The sequence below is a fragment of the Phyllobates terribilis genome, unplaced genomic scaffold (genome assembly GCF_046119375.1).
Source record: "Phyllobates terribilis strain yellow unplaced genomic scaffold, ASM4611937v1 Scaffold_1__5_contigs__length_1240528914, whole genome shotgun sequence".
Taxonomy (NCBI): Eukaryota; Metazoa; Chordata; class Amphibia; order Anura; family Dendrobatidae; genus Phyllobates; species Phyllobates terribilis.
The window spans coordinates 459535094-459547888 of record NW_027362761.1 but is presented as its reverse complement, the minus strand read 5'-3'; the positions used below and the strand labels follow the sequence as shown (position 1 = coordinate 459547888).

General features: G+C 42.7%; 1 protein-coding gene across 1 annotated transcript in view; it reads left to right on the top strand.

The window, feature by feature from the left end:
- Window positions 1-12795, top strand: part of POLR3G (RNA polymerase III subunit G) — a 65697-nt gene that overhangs the window by 34156 nt on the left and 18746 nt on the right. The window lies entirely within an intron of this gene.

Genomic DNA, 12795 nt, shown 5'->3' with positions numbered 1-12795 from the left:
CATTGTTTTGAAGGGCCGGCGTGCGCTCCATGGAGGATCGCTGTGTAACTTCCGGCCAGGAGGCGGAGACAGGAAGGCGGACATCCGCTTTGGGCCGGCGTGCGTTCCAGGGTGGAGCGCACGCCTCATGGGCTTCTCCTTCCGGCGCCCAGAACGCACAGGTGCCCGGAGGCGGTGGTGAGCCTCCAGGGCATTAAGAATGGATATAGTTGGGGGCGTGGCTACCACCTGGATCAGGTAAGACCCTATAAAAGGGTACACCTCAGCCACACACACTCTGACACCATGGAATTCAATCCTACATGGTCAGAGGCCCCTTCAGAGTCCCTGGGCAGTGTGAGTACAGCCTTAGGCCCTTCTCTTGGTTAAATCAGAGTAATCTAGGACAGGTCTTTATAGTAAATCTCCTGTGTCCTTTTTTTTTTTTTTATTATTTATTTATGGATTAGGATAGGGAACCCAGAGGTCTGGATCTTCTTCCAAAAAATCAAGACGATGTGTAGACTGTAACACAAAGCTTCAGGACTCGTATAAAAAGCGGCTGTGTAAAAATTGCATAGCCGAGGTCTTAAAGGAAGAAAAAGCTTCCTTTTTGACGGATATAAGATCTATGATCCGTGAGGAGGTCCAGAGTACAGTCTCGAGCCTCATGCCTTCCCGTACACAGCCGTCACCCCAAGTAATTCAACCCTCTCCTCGCCAGAAAAGACCTAGGTGGGAGATGGAAGAGGTGTCTGAGGAAGGAGAATATTCAGACTCTGCATCAGAGCACAGTCTAGAAGAAGATGAGGATCGCTTCTCTCAGTTACTCTCACAAGAGAGAAAGAAATATATCTTCTCTACAGAACATACGGATGAACTATTAAAGTCCGTTAGGCATACTATGAACTTGGAGGACACTCAGGTCTCCCATTCCAGACAAGATGAAATGTTCGCAGGTCTGAAAACTGAGTGTTCCCTGTAAATGAGCATTTAAAATCAATGATTATGGAGGAATGGGAAGAAGTGGAGAAAAGACTCATTGTGCCAAGAGACTTTAAATCCCGTCTTTCAATCCGGAGTACATCAAACTTTGGGAGGAAATCCCTAAAGTAGATGTCCCAATAGCGAAAGTGGCTAAAAAAACATCCATCCCCTTTGAGAATTCGTCTTGCCTCAAGGACGCAATGGATAGGAAGGCAGAGAGCATGCTCAAGAGCAGTTGGGAAGCCTCAGCAGCCATAATCAAATCAAATATCGCTGCCACTTCAGTGGCAAGATCCATGTGCCTTTGGTTGGACGAGCTGTCAGATCAAATTAGGTCCGACTCACCTGTAGAAATGCTATCAGACTCTCTTCCCATGTTAAAGCTGGCAACTCAATTCATGGCTGATGCCTCGGCCGAATCGGTCAGATTCGCAGCTAGATGTAGTGTACTATCTAATACCGCTAGACGGGCAATATGGCTAAAAACGTGGTTGGGGATAGCCACTCAAAGAATAAACTGTGCTCAATTCCCTTTTCGGGTGCTCGAGTCTTTGGTCCAGTGTTGGACGAGATCCTAGAAAGAGCATCCGACAAGAAAAAAGGATTTCCCGAGGATAGAGTTAAAAGATACCGGCCCTTTCGTGGAACCCGTCGGTCCCCTAAATGTGATTACAGGGGTAAGGGTAAGACTGGGAGATGGTCTTACAGAAAGGGAGGAAAGGACAAAGCAGATCAGGTTACATCTGGAGCACCAGCTAGACCATGAAGCCATTGGAGTAGGGGGCAGGCTTCGTTTCTTTCAGGACAAGTGGGCGTCCATTACAAAAAATCAATGGATCCTACGTTCCTTAGGGGAAGGTTACAAAATAGACTTCTCCCATACTCCCCCTCGTCGCTTCCAAATCACTCGTCCTCGCTCCCCCGTAGATCTCAGAAGTCTATGGCAGGATATATTAGCCCTTCAATCCCTACACGTAGTAAAAGAGGTCCCCCCTTCAGAGCAGGGTTTAGACCATTATTCCTCCCTCTTCTCGGTGTTAAAACCCTCAGGCAAAAGCCATACGGTTATAAACCTCAAGCCCCTAAACAAGTGGGTGGAATACAAAAGGTTCAAAATGGAAACTATAAAAACCAGCATTCCATTGATAGAGAAGGGATCGGTAATGTGCACCCTAGACCTCAAGGATGCATATTACCATGTTCCAATTCACCCAAGTCACCAGCAATACCTAAGGTTCGCTCTAGAGCAAGAGGACACAGTACACCACTTTCAGTTCACTTGCCTACCCTTCGGTATGTCCTCGGCCCCCCGAATATTCACAAAGGTTATGACAGAAGTAGCGGCCTTCTTAAGAACACAGGGGACTGTAATCATCCCTTACCTGGACGATATATTGTTGGTGGCAGAGTCAGTCTTTTCTTCTCAGTCAACAAGAGCATACGATCAAAACATTGGAATATTTGGGGTGGAACATTAATTGGGAGAAGTCAAGCCTCCATCCAAGTACTACAAAAGTATTTCTAGGGGTACTTTTAGACTCCAGTCTTCAAAAGTCCTCCTTGCCCCAGGAGAAAAGAGAAAAAATAAAACTGGAAATTTACAACTTCAAAATGCGAAAAACTACCTCAATCAGATACGCCATGCGGATCTTAGGCTTGATGACTTCATGCATCCCCAGCGTAAAATGGGCACAGGCCCGTTCAAGACCATTGCAGAAGTCGATCCTGTCAGTTTGGAACAGACAACCGTCAGGATTAGACAAAAAAAATGAGACTGTCAAGGGAGCTAAAAAACTCTTTCCTGGTGGGACAGTCCCCTCGAACTTAGAAAATGCAGTAGACTGGATCCTTCTTCCTTCAATCCAGATCCATACGGATGCCAGCCAAAAGGGCCGGGGAGCAAGCATAGGAAACAGATATCTACAAGGGATGTGGCCCAAAGAGATACAACTCAGGTCGTCAAATTTCAGGGAGCTTATGGCAGTCTGGGAATCTCTTCAAAGATGTCAACATTTGATCAGAGGAAACCACGTAAAAGTTTTCTCAGACAACAGCACTACCGTCTTGTTTCTTCGTCGACAAGGAGGTCCAAGAGGAAAATGGTTGCAATCCTTGGCGGCAAGAATTTTCCACTGGGCAGAGAGAAATGTTCTTTCAATATCAGCTATTCATCTAAGGGGATCCGAAAATGTGGTAGCAGATTTTCTCAGCAGAACGAGAGTTGGGCCCTCAGACTGGGAACTAAATCCAGATGTTTTTCATCAAATCATTCAACAGTGGGGCACCCTGTCTATAGACCTGTTCGCGACCAGGAAAAACAGGAAGCTGCAGCGCTTTTTCTCCTTGAACCCAGCCGACAGCCCAGAAGGAATAGATGCCCTTTCTCAATCATGGGGAACAAAACTGGTGTACGCCTTTCCTCCAGTCCCTCTCATCTCAAGAGTACTAAAGAAAATCCAACAGGAGAGGGGAGCTCTTATCCTGATAGCGCCTTACTGGCCCAAAAAGAGCTGGTTTCCTCTGCTACACCGGATGTCGGTGGATCTCCCATTCAGGCTCCCAGCCAGAGAAGATCTTCAATCGCAGGGTCCCTTGTTACATCCGAACATCCAATTCCTCCAGCTGACAGCATGGAACCTGAGAGGCGGATCCTAGCCTCTAAGGGCCTTTCTCATCGAGTGATTACAACTCTCCAAGCCTGTAGAAAACCAGTAACGTCAGCCATCTATTCTAGAATCTGGAGACAGTTCTGTACCTTTGTAGGTGAGTCTGTGGGAAATTCTTCACGCCCTAATGTTCCAAAGATACTGGATTTCCTCCAACAGGGGTTCGATAAGGGTCTGAGACCAAATACGTTAAAAGTTCAAATCTCGGCCCTAAGTACTTTCTTGGACTACTCCCTGATAGACCACCCATAGATATCAAGGTTCATAAAAGCAACTTCTCCTTTAAGACCTACGATAAGGAGTCTGGTACCAGCGTGGGATCTGAACCTTGTGTTGACAGCTTTATGTAAGTCTCCCTTTGAACCCCTGGAAGAAACATCAGTAGACCTGCTTTCTATGAAATCAGCCTTTCTTGTGGCAGTTACCACAGAGAAGCGGGTAGGTGAGATCCAGGCTCTCTCAGTTCTGGACCCATACCTCAAGATCCCGGAGGACAGATTGGTTCTTAAACTGGATCCCTCCTTTCATCCTAAGGTGGTGTCCAGTACTAACCTGAATCAAGAAATAATACTGCCATCTTTCTGCCAGTTTCCCAAAAATGAAAAGGAAAAATTCTTCCATACCTTGGATGTCAGGAGGACAGTTATTCGGTATATAGAAGTCACAGCTCCCTGGAGGAAGGACTCAAACCTGTTTCTACAATTCTTGGGTGTGAATAAAGGCAAAAAAGCTTCTAAGCCGACCCTTGCAAGGTGGTTAACAAGGACTATCGCCCTCGCATATGAATCAGAAGGGAAGGATCCACCAATTTCTCTTAAAGCTCATTCTACTCGGGCAATCTCCGCTTCTTGGGCGGAGAAAACAGGAGCATCAGTGGGCCAAATTTGTCAGGCAGCAACCTGGGCCAATATATCCACATTTAGTAAACATTATAAATTGGATGTATTGTCCAGTCAACAATTAGCCTATGGCCGTAAAGTCCTTCAGGCAGTAGTCCCGCCCTAAATGTTCCATTTTTTGATTTGGTATGTCTCCTGTCGTGCCGTTATGATGGACGTACTGGTAACATAGGAATTATTACTACCGTTAATTAAGTTTCCAGGAGTCCATCATAACTGCACCGTATTTCCCGCCCTTGTTCTTGACACTAATGTGAATGTAACATTGGTATATGTATATAATAAAATAGAGTTGCATCCATCCTGGTTTAAATGATTAGTACAAACCCTGAGGGTGTGATGAGGGGGGGGGGGGGGGGGCTTTAACCTCTCATGTGTTTCCTGTCCCTAGAGGAACAGAGGACTTAACTCCTGTCGTGAGGTTATGATGGACTCCTGGAACCGTAATTAACGGTAGGAATAATTCCTATTTTTTTCTTTAACCCCCTTAAGGACGGATCCAACTATGTCCTTAATGACCAGGCCAATTTTTACAATTCTGACCACTGTCACTTTAATAACTCTGGAACGCTTCAATGGATCCCACTGATTCTGAGATTATTTTTTCGTGACATATTGTACTTCATGATATTGGTTAAATTTCTTTGATAAGACTTGCGTTTACTTGTGAAAAAAACTAAAATTTGGCGAAAATATTGAATATTTAGCAATTTTCAAACTTTGAATTTTCATGCCCTTAAATCAGAGAGATATGTCACACAAAATAGCTAATAAATAACATTTCCCATACGTCTACTTTACATCAGCACAATTTTGGAACCTAATTTTTTTTTTTATTAGGGCGCTATGAGGGTTAAAAGTTGACCAGCGATTTCTCATTTTTCCAACAAAATTTACAAAACCATTTTTTTTAGGGACCACATCACATTTGAAGTGACTTTGAGGGGTCGTTATGACAGAAAATACCCAAAAATGACACCATTCTAAAAACTGCACCCCTCTAGGTGCTCAAAAGCACATTCAAGAACTTTATTAACCCTTCACGTGCTTTACAGGAACTGAGGCAACGTGGAAGGAAAAAATGAACATTTACCTTTTTTTCACAAAATATTTACTTCAGACCCAATTTTTTTTATTTTCACAAGGATAATGAGAGAAAATGGACCACAAAATTTGTTGTGAAATTCCTCCTGAGTAAGCCGATGCCTCATATGTGAGGGAAAAACCACTGTTTGGGTGCACGGCAGGGTTCTGAAGGGAAGCAGCGCCATTTGAATGTAAAATTTGCTTGAATAATTAGTGGACGCTATTTTGCGTTTGGGGAGCCCCTGAGGTGCCTAAACAGTGGAAACAGTGACCCCATTTTGGAAACAAGACCTCACAGGGATCATATCAAGATGTGTGGTGAGCACCTTGAACCGCCAGGTGCTTCACAGAAGTTTATAACGTAGAGTCGTGAAATTAAGAAATAATTGTTTTCCACAAAAATGTACTGTAGCCCCAATTTTTTTATTTTCACAAGGGTAACAGGAGAAAATGGATCCCAAAATTTGTTGTGCAATTGCTTTTGAGTACGGACATATCCTATATGTAGGGGAAAACTATTGTTTGGGTGCTCTGCAGGGCTTGGAAAGGAAGGAGTGATGTTGGGAACGCAGACTTTGATGAAATGGTCTGCGGGTGTCATGTCATATTTAGAGAGCCCCTGATGTGCCTAAACAGTGGAAAACCCCGACAAGTTGCCCCATTTTGGAAACTACACCACTCAAGGATTTTATCCAGAGGTATAGTAAGCACTTTGAGCCAACAGCTACTACACAGAATTTGATAACATTAGGTGGTCATACGGAAAATTTTCATTTTTTTTCACAAAAATGTAGTTTTAGCCCCAGATTTTTATTTTTTGCAATGGATAATAGAAGAAAATGGACCCCATAATTTGTTATGCTATTTCTCCCAAACACGATGATGCCCCATAGGTCATCAGAAATTACTGTTAGGCCACACGTCAGGGCTGAGAAGGAAGGAGCACTATTTGCTTTTGGAGCATAGATTTTGGTAGAATAGTTTGTGGGCGACATTTGCGGAGCCCCTAAGGTGCCAGAACAGCAGAAAAACCCAAAAAGTGACCCCATTGTAGAAATTACACATCTCAATGAATTTATCTACTGCTGCAGTGACTATTACATAACATCCACACCAGGCTTTATTATTATGCCAGTTTAGTGCCCATACATTGTGCCCCCATAAAGTGTAGTGCCCCCATACATTTCTCCTAATGACACACACTCCGTAAACTAAGAGCTCTCCCCACTACAATAATGCCAAACGTGGCTGCTTACTGCGGTTTAGGCACAGTTGGGCTCAGAAAGAGGGCACATTTGGATTTGGGAGCGCAGAATTCACTGGATTTTATTTGAGGGGGTGGGAGCCATGTTGCTTTTGCAGAGTCTTTGTTCTACCAGTAATATGGGACCCCCTATAGTCCCAGTGACAGATGACGGATCTCAGAGGGGGCTGCTTTTGTGTGGGATAAATTAGGGGTTTTATTGGTAACATTTTGGGGTACATAAATTTTCGATTGCTTCCAGAATAAGGCTGGATCACATTCTTGTGTTCTACGCTGAGCACTTGTGTCGGGGCTTCCGTGTAAATCCCACAAAAATGGGATTCAGATGAAACCCCCCAACAGAACCACCCTCCTCAAAGAGGCAGATGGAGACAGTCTGGAGCCCGTTTGCCGTCTGCTCCGGTGGTCTCCATCTTTTTAGGCGCACACAGATCTGTGTTCGTCCACACTTGTGCGCTAAAAAAGCCTAAAATGATGGTACGCTGCCGGAACAGAGACCAGTCCAAAGGGACTCCATCGGCCTCATAAGTGAGTGCCTCCATCTGGGTTTTTTGTCTGATTTGCGGATTTGGTGAATGTACACGGAAACCCCGGTGTAAGCGCTCAACTGTGCGCAGGATAAATGTGAGCTGAGCCTTATTCTGATTTTTTGAGGAAGAATGAAGATATAGACAGCTGTACCAGAATAGTTCTTATTTTTATTTTTTCGTGGTTCACCAAGTGGTATAAGTGATAAGGCGGATTTATTCTTCGGGTTGATGCGATTACAGCGGTACCAGATTTATATACTTTATTTTTTTTATAAAAAGTAGTTCTTTTCATCTCCATATTCTAAGAGCTGTAACTTTATTTTTTGGTGAACAGACCTGTATGAGGGCTTATTTTTTTGCAGAACGAGTTGCATTTTTTTTTTTTTGGTACCATTTTGGGGCGCATAATAGTTTTTGATCGCTTTTTATTCAGATTTTTCAGACACAGAATAAACAAAAACCAGCAATAAAGTTATTGTTTTTTATTTTATCTTGCGCCGTGCGGTAAAAGTGATAAGACCGGTTTGTTTGTCCGGTCAGAATGATTACAGCGATATTATATATATATTTTATGCTTTGCTATTTGTACAGACTGAAAACAGTATTTTACAAAAAAGAATTTGATTTAGCATCATCGCATTCTGAGAGCTGTAACTTTTTTTAAATTTTTTGCCGAATGAGCCATATTAGGACTTGTTTTTTTGCGGGACGGTTTGGCGTTTTTCTTTATATAACTTTTTTTTACGCGTGACTTTTTGATCGCTTTTTATTCACTTTTTTATGAGTCAGTATGATGAAAAAGCGTCATTTTCAGCGTGTTTTTTATTTTTACGGCAATCGCCAAACGCACTAAATAACGTTACCATTTTACAGAGCGGGCTGTTCCGGACGTGGCGATACCTATTATGGGTATGTTTTTTTTCATTTATTTTTGTTTTATCACAAACTCTGCGTTTTGAGCAGCGAAACGGATTTTAGTGATTTGTGTGAACTTTTGTGTTTTTTGTTTATACTTTTTCACTAAGTCCCACTGTGGGACATGTGTGAGTTTCACTTTTATTGCTGATCTCATACACTGCAGTACCTCTGTACTGCAGTGCATGAGACCTGTCAGTGAGTCTCTTATTGCTGGCTCTCACAGGCCACCATACCCTGGGATCATCACATGATCTCAGGGTACCATGGTAACCATCGGGACCTGCGATTCTCATCGCGGTGTCCAATGGTTACTAAGGGGGTCGCAAGACCCCCTTGTAACAACATAAATACCGCTGTCATGATTGACAGCAGTATTTAAGGGGTTGATCAGCATCGAGACCGGCCGGGGCCGATACTGCAGGGTGTCAGCTGTCACACACAGCTGACACCCGCAGGAATTGCCGCCGCCGGGCGGCGCTATTTACTTATTCCTCAGCGTCGCATTTTCACGGCGCTGAGGAATAAGTACCCTTAATGACCGCTGTGAAAATGCGTTACGGTGGTCGTTAAGGGGTTAAAAAAAACAAAACAAAAAACAATATGCCCTCCATAAAAGCTTCCACAAGGGTATTGCTATATATAGCTATATAGTTGCTATCTCTTCCAGGATCTCCTCGTAAAGAACGGACTCCTCTATTCTCTCTTCTCCTGGTCACCGCTGAAGACAACGTCTTGGAACCAACACTTGCATCAGGGCATTGTCTGTGACAGCGCCTGATAGTTAATGAAGCACTCCTCCCATCAAAATTTCTATTTTTTAATATATTGCAATCATCATATTATATAGCACTGTGCACTTAGAATTGCTCATTTTGCCTTCCTACCCAGTTATTTCTTCCCTCTTCCATTAGGTCTATGACATCACGTGATTAAAAAACTCACTATCTGAATCCTTCTAAGCTCTATGTAGAAACAGGAGGTACATTTTCCCGGCATGAGTCATAAGTCACTGCAAAAGTCCCTGGCAAGGGGGAGGAGATGGCATCTGGGTCAGGAGTTAGAGGCAAATTATTTTTGCAGGGAAAAGAGACTTCATGTTTCTACATGGCATGGAGAGAAGAGAAGAATTTACTGGTTAGAAGGGCAAAATGAGCAATTGTAAGTATACAGTGCTATATAATATGATTGCAATATATTAAGAGGAAAAATGTTTTGATGGGAGTGCTTCTTGAAGAAGGGTATAGAAATGAGTAGTATCAGTATCTAGAGTTATGTTTTAAAGGAACTCTTCAGTCCAAATCCAAAACGTGACTATATATGTCAAATCTAAAGCAACATACTTAGTGGCACTCTTGCTAAAAAGAAAGGCACTATGTATGCTGACTATAGAACAAGCACATAAATATGCACTTGCACTAATATATAAAATACACCATTCAGCATAGCCGACCTCTGTCGCACCGCTAAACTAGCTAGCGATCTTGGTACTCCAATCGAGCACTGGCCGAGTAGTCCTCGCTCCTCGCTGAAAAATCAACATAGCTACAATAAATAGATATAGGATATATATGCTGGACTTTCTTCTTTCCAATGTCCAGGTGTGGAGGAGAGAAGGCTTAATTCATGGTCCAAAAAGTTTGGGCACCCCTTGTCAAAATTACTTTTATTGTGAACAGTTAAGCAAGTTGAAAATGAAATGGTCTCTAAAAGGGCTAATGTTAAAGATTTGTATGCTCAGATAACTTTGACCAAGGTTTCAGACCTTAATTAGCCTGTTAGGGTTATGGCTTGTTCACTATCATTAGGAGAGGCCAGGTGTTGCAAATTTCCCAGCTTTATAAAAACTCAGCCTCTTGTAACCTTGTGCCAAAAAACAGCAGCCATGGGTTCTTCTAAGCAGCTGCCTAGCACTCTGAAAATGGTGGAGGCTCACAATGCAGGAAAAGGGTATAAGACGATAGCAAAGCGTTTTCAAGTTGCCCTTTCCTCAGTTTGAAATGTAATTAATAAATGGCAGTTAACAGGAACAGTGGAGGTCAAAATAAGGTCTGGAAGACCAAGCAAAGTTCCAGTGACAGCTGCTCGCAGGATTGCTAGAGAGGTAAATCAAACCCAGCCTCCCTCCACCCCCTGCTTGACTGCAAAATACATTCAGAAAGATTTAGCAGACTCTGGAGTTGTGATACATTGTCCTACTGTTCAGAGACACCTGCACAAATATGGCCTTCGTGGAAGAGTCATCAGAAGAAAAATTCTCCTGCATCCTCACCGTGAAATTCAGCGTCGGAAGTATGCAAAAGAACATCTAAACAAGCATGATGCATTTTGGAAACCAGTCCTGTGGACCGATGAGGGTAAAATAGAACTCTTTGGCCACAATGATCAAAGGTACGTGTGGAGACAAAAAGGGCACAGAATTTCAGGAAAAGAACATCTTGCCAACCATTAAGCATGGGGGTGGATCAATCATGCTTTGGGGTTGTGTTGCAGCCACTGGCACAGGGAACATTTCATGGGTAGAGGGAAGAATGGATTCAATGAAATTTCAACAAACTCTTGATGCAAGAATAATATCATCTGTAAAAAAGCTGAAGTTGAAAAGAGGATGGCTTCTACAAATGGATGATGGTTCTAAACACATGTCAAAACTCACAATAAACTACCTCAAAAGGCACAAGCTGAAGGTTTTACAATGGCCCTCACAGTCCCCTGATCTCAACATCATTGAAAATCTGTGGCTAGACCTCAGAATAGCAGTGCATGCAAGCTGACCCAGGAATCTCACAGAACTGGAAGAAATTCCCAAGGGAGAATCGATGAAAATCCCTCAAACAAGACTTGAAAGACACTCATATGGCTACAAAAAGCATTTACAACCTGTGATACTTTTAAATAATAATCTTTATTTTTATATAGCGCTAACATATTCTGCAGCGCTTTACATACATTATCGTCGCTGTCCCCATCGGGGCTCACAATCTAGATTCCCTATCAGTATGTCTTTGGAGTGTGGGAGGAAACCCATGCAAACAGTTAAATGGGGGTGCTACTAGGTACCAACCATGCAGGGTACCCACACTTTTGCATCAGCCCATTTTCCTTGTCCTTTTTTAAATGGGGGGGGGGAATTGCAATATATATATTTTTTTGCCTAATTTACAAAGGAAATGTGTCATCTTTAACTTTAGTCCTTTTAGAGATAATTTAATCTTTAACTTGCTTAACTGTTCCCAATAACAGTAATTTTGACCAGCAGGGCCCAAACTTTTACCTCCACTGTATGTCCTGTATTCTAAGGAAGTTGAACCAGTTTTGTTGCAATAGTGAAAGCCCAGGATTCTTCGCTAGCTTCTGTGTGATCATGCGAAGTACGAATAGTACATGTGTACTCTCTTCCATCCAATGCGTTTCGGAAGAGGAGTCTTCCTTTGTCAAAGATGAGGAGCGTCCAACGAATTTCTGTTTTAGACAGAAGCCTGTAGCGGGATTTTAAGGCATTAACTTGTAGTTCCTTCAGTTCTACAATTATAAATTAATTTAAAACAATCACTATGTTGCGATTACATTACATTGCAGTGGAACATTTATAAGAGAATCTCATTTGTGAATGAGATTTCACTAAGTGTATGTTCACACACAACACATTTCTGCAACCGAAAATCCATTTCTTTCACCTGATTAGGTTGTTTTGGTGGAAGGATATGGATTTCTGCAAGTTTTATTCTAATATATGGAACAGTGTTGGCTATTTTTGCTGCAAACCCGAACTATTAAGTTTGGGGTTCGTACCGGACAGATAGTGTTCATTGCTGAACTCCGAACATGGACTTCTCCTGGAAGTCTGTTTTGCAGGAGAGAGAGATTGATTTTCTAACTCCAAAGTTTGGGTCCCCATTGATTTCTATGAGGTTCGGGTACAGTTCTGGTATCCGGACCGAACTTTGGACTAAAGTTTGGTCGAACAGGAACTTCCATGGGTCCAATCAGCCGTACCCACTACGTATGAATTCACCCTAAATCCCATTCACATGCTGTGGAGAAAAAATTAACCTCAGCTGAGAATTGGTAATATGCAGCATGTCAAGTTTTGCAAATATAAAATGTATTTCACCCACCCCTTGCAAAGGGTGAAATGTGCCATATATCCACACCATTTCCACAAGTAAATCTGCGGAAATGTCCAGTGGGAAGCTAGAGCTCCTGACAGTTTTCCTTTTAAACAAGTACTCCCATCAAAGTTTTTATCCTCTTAATATATTGCAGCCATCATATAATACAGCACTGTTTTGTTACAATTGCTCATTTTACCTTTCTACCCAGTTAATTTTTCTTTGCTTTATGTAGAAATAGGAAGTCTCTTGTCCCTGCATTTATCATTTCCCTCTTCAACTCCTGACCCAGCTGCTCCGCTCCTCCTCTTGCCAGGGTCTTTTGCAGTAACTCATGAGTTATGCAGGGAATATTGA